Raw genomic sequence first — 10,326 nt, 5'->3', positions numbered from 1 at the left:
TGTTGTAGGTGTGATTTATTATATATCTGGATGCAATAACAGAAGTAGCAGAATACCAGTCGGGCAGCACACTATGCTAAGCACAGATTTTTAGCTACTGTATTTTAAGCCACGCACTTAATAACATCGGGCATGCCCTTTGGAGAGACCCTCAAGTTTTTTCAACCCACTTAAAGCCCTGGAAAAACCACCATGTCACCACCACCACAGGTCCCGGCACTGCGCATCATGCATGACTCATATCTTCCAAGATTTCAGATTGCCTATGTGCAGGGGCATAGTGAACCCTCCCCCCACCCCACCGCTTGCATTAGGATCTACAGTGAGGGTGACATTCTTGATGGGTCTCTTCTGTCTGCAACTCTGCAGACAAAGTCTCAGCTCATAATTAATGAAAAGGTGGGTGAGTAAGTAAGTGAAGGAATGAGTAAATGTCTGAATTGATTAGTGAAGGGATGAATGGACGAGTAAAAGGGTGAATGGATGGATAATGAGAGAAAGTATGGATGGATGAGTGAGTGGAAGGATGCATGAGAGAAAGGAAAAATGAATAGATGTATGGGTGGAATAGTGGATATATGGGTGGAATGGTGGATGTATGGGTAAAAGGGTGGATGGATAGACAAAAGGGTGGATGGATGGGTAAAAGTGTGAATGGATGGGTAAAAAGGTGTATGGATGAGTGAAAAGATAGATAGATGAGTGAAAGGGTGGATGATGGGTGAGTGAATGGGCAAATGGATGAGTTAAATGTTGGACGGATTGATGAATTGATAAGTGAAAGGGGGAATGGATTTTGGTGAGTGAGAGGGTGGTTATAAGAATGGATGAGGGAGTGAAATGAAGGGTAGATTGGCAAAAGGATGGAAGGATGAGCAAAAGGGTGGATGGATGAGAGAAAGGATGGATGAATGAGTGATAGGGTCAATGGATTGATTCATGAGTGATGGAATGTTGGTTGGATAGATGGGTGAAAGGATGGCTAAGTAAAAGGGGGAGGGAGAGAGAAAGGGAGGATAGATGGATGAGTGAAAGTATGGATAGATGATTAACAGGATGGATGGGTGATTGGGTGTATAGATGAGTGAACAGAAGGTTGTAGAGATGGATGAGTTAAAGAATGCATAGATGAGTGACGGGGATGGTGAAGAGCTGGAAGAAAGGATGGATGAGTGAAATGGTGAATGGATGAACAAATGGACGGATGAGTGACTGGGTGAATGGATGGATGGATGGGTAAGTGAAAGGATGGCTGGCTGGGTGAGAGGATAACATGCTGGATGAATGAGTGAATGGATGGATGGATGAAAGGAAGGATAGATGATGGATAGGTTTGAAAATGGTTGAATAGGTTTGGATATGGATGGGCACACAGATGGAAGGACACAATGAATGGTGAAAGACTGAATAATGGATGAAAGAATGAATGGATGCCACACTCCTGCGTGATTCAACCCACCATCCCAAATCGGCACATGACGCCAGGCAGAAAGCACAGAACCGGGGCTTGAAATACTCCTTTTGCCTTCCAAAAATCAGAAACAAATTCTATGCACAGCATCATGAGACGTTTCACTATTGTGCCACTGAGCGGTGCTGCTCTCATGCCACTGGTACACAGCACGAGCAGCTCCTACCTGCACTGAGGCCATAAGAGATGAATAGGGCACAGCTCTGTGCAGCCCTTCTGCTTGGAAATGCGGGCAAGACAACATAACCTGCACTTGCAGACAGAAGCACTGACGTGACTCATGTTTCCTCCACCACAAATGTTTTTTTCATTTAGAATGTTGCACTCTTAAAAATATTGCACATGGGGAACCCACCACGGTGGCCCTGCCCACGCTTCGCCACTGCCTACCAGTTTGGATGCCATCTCACTCACACCTTGTAGCCCTCAATGTCTTAAGTTACATTTCATATACATTGACTTTCACTTTAGAAGTCATTGTCTCTATATAACATGTGTGTAATGTAACACTCTCCAACACCCTGCTGCACATACTTTGGATGAGTAGCTCTCATTTCTATTTAGATGCCATGCAAAGTCACCTTGCATGGCTTTGAGTGACCTCATAAATCATGACTGAGGTGATGCAGCGCAAATCGCTGTATCGCCTTACTCTGAGCCCCGGAAGCGTTCTATGGTTGTTGCAGTGACTTTTCCCATGCAACACCAATGGAATTTGATGATGCACCAGATTTACAAAGTCATGTAAACCTGGGGAAGCGCCAAATCCATGCTCTTCACAAGATGTTTTTAATTCTTGCTGCATTAGGTTAGAGTGTGAGTGGCAGTGGCAGTGAAAAGCCTCAAGCAAACCTGGCTCTTTTTGGTCTTAAGGGTCAAAGAGGACCTCAAGGTGAGCTAGAGCAAGGCATCTGTCTCGAGCCTGGCTAGAACTTTCAGTCACTCAACCAACTCTAAATCCCGCCGGACATAGATTTGAATTCCAACAAAGGCATCTTACCTTCTCATCCTTCTGGGATCGATTTAATAGCAAACACAATCCTGCAAAACTATAAAAATATCCTGTAACCTGTGTAATGTAGAACACAAATTGATATATGTAATTTAAACTGTTTTCAAGCAATACTAAGTTAACAATGCGTTGTATACCAGAACCCCTATAACTAAACATTTCCAAAGTATAGAAGGGCATCATTATGTTGCTTTTTTAAAATCACAATAAACAACAAAATGCCAATACTGATCTCTCTTTTATAAGTTATTTGGAAAGCATCACAAAGAAACAAAACAAAGTGACCAATAAAGTTTTTTCTTTTCAATTAATGAATATATCAATATTTATTTGAACAACAAAAACAATTCATAACCTAATCATAGATCTTTATACTCTTTTTACATATCACATAGCTCCCATATTTCATTGATACACATAACTTACATACATCTAAACAAGAGAAAGAAGCCCTCCTCTATTTAAAAAATGATCAATCAATAATACTTAAACAAGCGGACAAGGGGGGTTCAATTGTGATTTGGGGAGCAACAGACTACACATTGGAAGTCATGAGACAACTAGGAGATGTGGAATGTTACAGAAAAATCGGGAACGACCCAACCCTCGATTTACAGGGAGCACTTTTCAAAATCCTACAGACCGGGTTTGATCAGGGTTTTCTTGGCAAAAAAGAATACGAATATTTGCAGAATAAACATCCCAGAATCCCATTGTTCTATGTACTTCCGAAAGAACATAAGAATGAGACCACACCCCCCTGGAAGACCGATTGTCTCGGGCTGTGAATCATTGATGGAACCTATTTCGAAGTTTGTTGATTTTTTTCTAAAACCGTTTATGTCCGAAGTCCCTTCTTTCTTACAGGATACGACTGATTTCATCAACAAGTTGGAATCTATACGATTTGTTCAAGGAAACCACCTCTTGGTCACACTAGATGTGGTCTCTCTTTATACGCAAATCCCTCAGGATGAAGGACTAGCAGTAATCAATGCATTTTTGAATAGTAGAGAAAAACTGACACAAGTTCCAACAGATTTTCTAATACAACTAGCCAGTTTCGCACTCAAAAAGAACTATTCCAATTTTAATGGTGACTTTTACTTTCAAGTGAAAGGAGTAGCGATGGGATGTCCATTTGCCCCTGAGCTAGCTGTTCTTTATATGGCCAAATATGAGGATCAATTTGTGTATAACAACAATCCCTTCTCCCTATTCATTGGGAGTTGGGTACGATTAATCGACGACATTTTTATGGTTTGGACTGCTCCTGTTGAAGATCTCACCAAATTCCATGAATGGTTGAACAATAGATCTGTGGATATCAAGTTCAGCCTCAATTATTCTAAAATAAAAATGCCTTTTCTTGTCGTGGAGGTATATGCAGAAGAAGACAGATTAGTCTCAACACTGTTTAAAAAAGCCACAGAAAGCTCTACACTTTTCAAGCAATCAACCTAAAAGTCTAAAAGATAATTTGCCCTATGGCCAATTCTTAAGGATGAAAAGGAATTGTACCTATAAAGATGAATATTCTTTCCATGCCACCAAGTTGCTAGGTGATCTGTTGAATCGAGGTTACCCTAAAAAGCTTTTGAAAAGAGCAATGAAGAGAGTGTGGTTCACCCCGCGAGAGGTACTACTTGAAAGAAGAGAGAAAACACCAATGGACAGAATAGTTTGTGTGTCAACTTTCTGCCCCAGTTCCAATCACTTAAAAAAAGTTATTCATCAGAATTGGCATTTACTCAAAGGAGTAGATAAGTCATTGACTTCTAAACCACTTTTTGCGTTTAAGAAAGATAGGAGTATTGCAAATCAGATTGTAAGGGCAGCAATCTCCCAACCAAAACCGAAGACAATACGCGATTATGTTGGCTTGGCACCGGTAATTGGACACCACAAATGTGGTACCTGCTCCTGCTGTGAATCCACTCAAGAAGGTGCTTTGTTTACACACAATTCCATTCATTGGAAACATGAATCTTTTACAAGCTGCAAATCTAAAAATGTCATGTATGGGATTATTTGTCCATCCAGTAAACTGTATATTGGCAAACCTAACCAGGAAGTAAGAGATAGGATTTCGCAACATAAATCACGAATTCGGAAAAACGTTCAAACAGCTCCCTTGGTAAACCACTGGAGGTTAAACAATCATGTCGAGAAGGACCTTAAATGGACTGTGATTTCAAACGTTGAACTGGATACCAGAGGCGGTCACTAAGAACTAAAACTGATCCCGCAGGGAAGCAATGTTGATTGTAAAATACAATTCAGCAGTCAATGGATTAAATGAACTATCAGAGATCTACAAACTGGGATAAGATACTTCACCATAGATTATACCATTTACTTGATGTATTTTTATCATTATTAACCTCAGCACCCACTCGCAGCTACATGAAAACACTGGCCAGCTAAATAATAATTATTCTTTGTTGCCACTCACTAAGTCAAAATGTGCGGAATCATCAATTCAGCTCTCTTGTTTAATAATAAAACAAGGACTTCAACCCTGCATAATACTTTATAAGAGATTTCTACAGTGCAATCGAGACATTTTTATGTTGGTATGTGCCATTGTCAATGCACCAGAATGCTCCTATTACTTCCATAAGACTCTTTGTTTTATTCAGCCTTTCTTGTAGTTTCTTCATAACTAGATCCCCCATGTGATTCTGCGCTGGATTGCGCCTTTTTAGAGTATGAACATCACGGGAAAATACTGGAAGGCAGTATAACGGAATATGACATTTATGATGACTGAATGGAATCTGTAATTACGAGATCGTTATGGACCAGCTGTGTTGTCAGACTCATGTAAACAGTGGTCGATTTTTTATGTCATTCGTTTAATAAAATTAACAGTAAGATGTTTTTCCTATCAGGACTCGACATATGCCATTAGAAACACTCAAAGTGAATTGCTATGATAACACTGTAGATGTATTCCCTGCTACACCTCCCATGAGACTTAGCGTGAGAACGCACCTCGGGAAGGACGTGGGGTCACATGATATCGTTACAAAATGAAACCATGGCTGAATGGCGGACTTACGGAAGTAATTACCCGTGGTGTTCCGTTGGATGCGAGAAGCACAGAAGCACGAAGAGCTTTTTCTGCGATCTAAATCAGGTTTGTCAGTGCGAGCAAACGTGGACATACATTATGAAAGAGTTTTTGCATAAAGAGAAGAGTAATGACACTTCCCTTTTGCCTCTGTTTGTGGTTTAGAGTGGATACTCAGAAGAAGCAAAGTATAATTGAAGGACGTTTTAAGAGAGTCTGACAGAAGTTTTCAAAAGGAGTATTTTAAGTAAGGGTTTTTCTTTTTATTCCATTTATACTAAGGATGTTTTTCCTGTATATTAAAACAACTAAATGGCCTGTATTAACCTTCTGGCCATAGGAAGCCTGCTGATGGCTGCTTAAATTCTAAGAGCAAGCTGGTATTTAGTATATTCGATGGCCTCTGGTTTCATAAGAGGAAGCGCGCAGATTTGTTACAAGTAAGTGCGATGTTGTGGTGTTGAAGTACATCATGTTTTTTCATATGGGTGACCTTTTTGTATAGAATGAGAGAAGGCATTCTCAGTGGGTTTAGTTTTGTTTTGATTTTTTTGTTTCAGATAAACGCGCTAATCATTCTGCTGATTAATAAATCGGCTGATCTATTAAATAAGTCAAGGTAAGCTCTTGATTCTTGAGAGGAGTGAGGCTTGAAAAGTGGAGGTTTTTTTGAGGATATAGATTGATTGTGATTTGTTTTGTTTTGTTACAGATTTGTTGGTCGTGAAGAGAACACCAATAATTCAATTGGGGTGTTTGAAACGCGTCGACCTGTTGGATTTCAGACCTTTAGAGTGTTTTGTATATGTTTGAAATACTTGTAATTCTGGATAATTTCTTTGAAATGTATTCACCTTAGGTCTTAATGTCTTCAAGTATTGTCCTTTTAAATTATTGTAAAATTAGGATTGCAGTTTGTGATGAGGGTGTGCATGAATGATTGGTGGTGTGGCTGTTAGATTTGATGTGTATAAGTTTGAATATTGAGCGTGAATTCAATTAGGGAATGTGTTCCAATGTACTATTGTGAGTATGTAAGTTCTGTGTATCAATGAAATATGGGACCTATGTGATATGTAAAAAGAGCATAAAGATCTATGATTAGGTTATGAATTGTTTTTGTTGTTCAAATAAATATTGATATATTCATTAATTGTAAAGAAAAAACTTTATTGGTCACTTTGTTTTGTTTCTTTGTGATGCTTTCCAAATAAGGTATAAAAGAGAGATCAGTATTGGCATTTTGTTGTTTATTGTTCTAATTGTGGCTCTGCCTTGCTGTTTAGGAGTCCAAACCCTGGTTGTTACAATTTTTTTAAATCACAGCACTTGCAGATAGTTTAAATATGCTGTGTGCTGTGGAGTAATGGTTAGACATTCAGAATTAGGTACAGCTTTAAAAGCGCCATCAATGATGCTTTTCAAAAAAGTTTGAGATATATTTTTTAAGTGTTGTAGTCTGCACTGCCCACCTGTGTACAGTGTTTAAAACTTTGTGGTATATGCGAAATGGCAGCTAGATGGGTATTTGAGATTAAGACAAAAGACAAGACCTTAATTAAACACAGGCAGGAAATAGCTGAAGCCTGTGCAGATTATTTTAAACAGCGATATGCCCCATCAAAGACCTCGACTCAAATGGAGGTGTGGGAGTTGTTGGCGACCCTTGAATTGCCCACTTTAAAAATAACGGATAAAGAAGAGTTAGAAGCTGTGGTACGGGCAATTGGTGCCCTGCAGTCCGGGAAAGCAATGGGCCCTAGTGGGCTACCGATTGAATTGTTTAAGTTAATTGAGTCAACAATAGCCCCTGAGTGTTGCAAATGTACAATGAAAGCGCAGGCAAAGGTATTCTTCCACTTAGTCAAAGACTAGCTAGCATCGTCATCATACACAAAAGCGGAAAGCCACCTACAGTTGTGTTCCGTATCAATCAATATCTCTGTTAAATCCCAAAATTAAGATTCTTGCCAAAATTCTAGCTACTCGTTTATCTCCCCTGTACATAAATTGGTCCATTCCGATCAATCTGGGTCTATGCCAGGCAGAAATACTGCACTTAATTTGCGACACCTCAATGGAGTTCTAGGCAGATCAGAGACCATTAGAGAAGAGGCAGTGATAATGTTGTTAGGTGCCAAATGGCATATGTCATGATTGAATGGCACTTTTTATTTGCTGCCCTCGAAACATATGGTTTCAGAGAGAAGTACCTTCATGGGTCTGGCTCAAGTAACTATAAATGGAGGGAGGTCATCGGTTTTCAAGTTGCAGAGAGGTACAAGGCAGGGATACCCACTTTCTCCACTAATATTTGCATTAATCTTAGAACCCTTGGTGATCTGGCTTAGAGGAGACCCACCTATCAGGGTACTTAAGTGGACGGACAACTGGGAAGACAAGATCTCCCTATATGCCGAAGCTATCCTGCTTTACTTAGCGAAAGCGACTTCCTCAATACACAGAGTATGACACATTTTCGCCCTCTTCCAAAAATATTCAGGGGATTCCATCAATTGGCATAAATCAATAGTATACATTCTCAATGGTACTGACATCATTCTCCCTAGGGGCTGTGCAGCTGAAATAGTCGAGAAGGGGTTTCGGTACTTGGGGATCTACGTAACCACAAACCCTACAGTTTTTTATGATAGGAATCTTGTTCCAGCAGCTGCAAGAGGACATGCAACACTGGAAGACCGTTCCCCTTACATTACTTGGCAAGGCCGCCCTATACACCATGATGGCACTCCCCAGCTTTGTCTATGCTCTGCAGAATACACCATATTTAGTCCCAACTAGGTACTTCCAAATTATAGAATCAGAAATACGTACCCTTCTGTGGAATGGGGGCGCCCCGCACATAGATCCAGCCAAACTTATGAAAGGCTGGTATGATGGAGGTATAGTCATCCCGACCATCCAAAACTACTATCGTGCTTCACAACTGATGACGACCAATCATTGGGTACACTGGCCACAATTAGACCAAGCTTACAGAATGGATAGACTCAATATGTCCCCGGGAAATTATTTGAGAGCATTATATGGGGGAAAGAAAAATGCACCATTATACACGCCTAGTTCAACTACAGTCGCTCTTAGGATGGAAAAATAGGATAGCAAAGGCTACCCCGCTTTTAGAATCGAAACACCTGGGACTATTATCAATGTACCCAGGATATGATAAATGGGATCTGATTGGGCTGTCCAAGGTTAGGGATCTATGGGCAAAGGGAAAGATTGTCTCCTTTAGCGACCTCCAAGGAGATTATGAGTTAGATGAGCGAGAGACCTTTTGTTATCTACAGGTTCGCAGTGTGTTACAAACAGCAGACCCCAGGGTCACCGACCTCCCGGCCTCTTCACCCTTAGAGGATAGGCTCCTTGATGACTATATGGAGAAAGGAGCGATTTCCTTGACATACAAGAAAATATTGAATAACTCTCTTGAAAAACTGGAGAAATTGAGCCAAAGATAGATGGATGATGTCGGTGATATGGGGGATGAGGAGTTGTAGGAGGGGCTGGCATCCTCTAGAGAGGTGGCGATACGATCATGTTTTAAATTGATACAATTAAAAATTCTACATAGGGCCTACTACACCAGCATTGCAGTGGTCAAAATGGGCCTGTTAGTCTCACCATTGTGACCCAGGGGGTGTGGACAAATAGGGACATTTATACACCAACGGTGGAAATGCTCTATTATTAAGAAGTACTGGGAACAAATAACAACGAGACTGTTAGCACTGTGTGGGAAGAGTGAACAGGTTTCACCTCGATGGTGTCTCCTTAACCTATGGGAGGAAACAGACCTATACGGCGAAATAGATTGCGTGGGTCGCCTTGGGATGTATGGTTGCTAAACGTAACATTGCAAGAACGTGGAAGGGAACATCTGGCCCCAAGTTTTGAGACTGGGAGACAGACATGGACTGGTGTATGCAAGCTGATAGGGCAGTCTATGAAGGGAGAGGTTCTCTGCTTAAATGGACCAAGATCTGGGGAGAATGGAATAAAAGTAGAGGTAGGATCTGTGCACCGGTCTCGAACCTCCCTGCACTAAAGGAGTTATGCTATAGAATTATATTTGTGTCTGTCTGATTAACATTGCATTATCACTGTTCTCACCTGTCTATAGCAATTATATAATTGAAATTGTATACATGCACGGCATAATATTGATGTCATACGTTTCTTTTGCTGCTTATATTTCAATAAAAATATTTTTTTTTAAACAATAAAAAACTTTGTGCTATATGAATTTAAGTGGTTAAATCCACCGATTATGTTTGGCCTGATTAATTTAAAAATATCTGGTAGCTCCTGGTACAACACATATCCACATCACAAGCCCCACAACCACAACATTTTTCCCAGGTAAATTTTAACAGGTTTCCCTTGCCAAAATGTACCTGGGAAAAACTTTTCTGTGGGATAAGTGCCTTGTAAATAACAAACAATGCAGGTTTTGGTGCAGAGAACACTAAAATCTGTATCGTATTTCACATTTTCAGACAAAACTCAAACAATTGATGCTATGTATCACACTGGATAAATTGAGACCCCCTCTTAGGGGCCTATTAGCATGGCGGGCAGATTGCCGGTTGGGCGGTGGCGATCCGCCCGCCAAAACAACCTGCCGGACGGCCTTTTAACCCCCGCCACATTAGCATGGCGGGGGGTACCGTGGCAGACGGAAAGACCGTCCGCCGCTATTCCGCCGGTAGGCAATCGTCACGATTTTCTACCGGGCAGAAAGAC

At 40.7% G+C, this 10,326-nt stretch overlaps 1 long non-coding RNA gene across 2 annotated transcripts; it reads left to right on the top strand.

Moving 5' to 3' along the window:
- Positions 1–5,481: 5,481 nt before the first annotated feature.
- LOC146829040 (uncharacterized) lies at positions 5,482–6,708 on the top strand. 2 transcript variants are annotated; one of them, XR_014962173.1, is made up of 5 exons: positions 5,482–5,625; positions 5,725–5,806; positions 5,900–5,999; positions 6,120–6,178; positions 6,272–6,708. It is a non-coding gene; the product is annotated as an uncharacterized LOC146829040 (long non-coding RNA). The 2 variants fall into 2 exon arrangements; XR_014962172.1 differs by lacking the exon at positions 5,900–5,999.
- The last annotated feature ends 3,618 nt before the right edge of the window (positions 6,709–10,326 follow it).

This window comes from Triturus cristatus, chromosome 5_2 (genome assembly GCF_964204655.1).
Source record: "Triturus cristatus chromosome 5_2, aTriCri1.1, whole genome shotgun sequence".
NCBI classification, from domain to species: Eukaryota; Metazoa; Chordata; class Amphibia; order Caudata; family Salamandridae; genus Triturus; species Triturus cristatus.
This window is presented reverse-complemented; position numbering and strand designations above follow the sequence as displayed.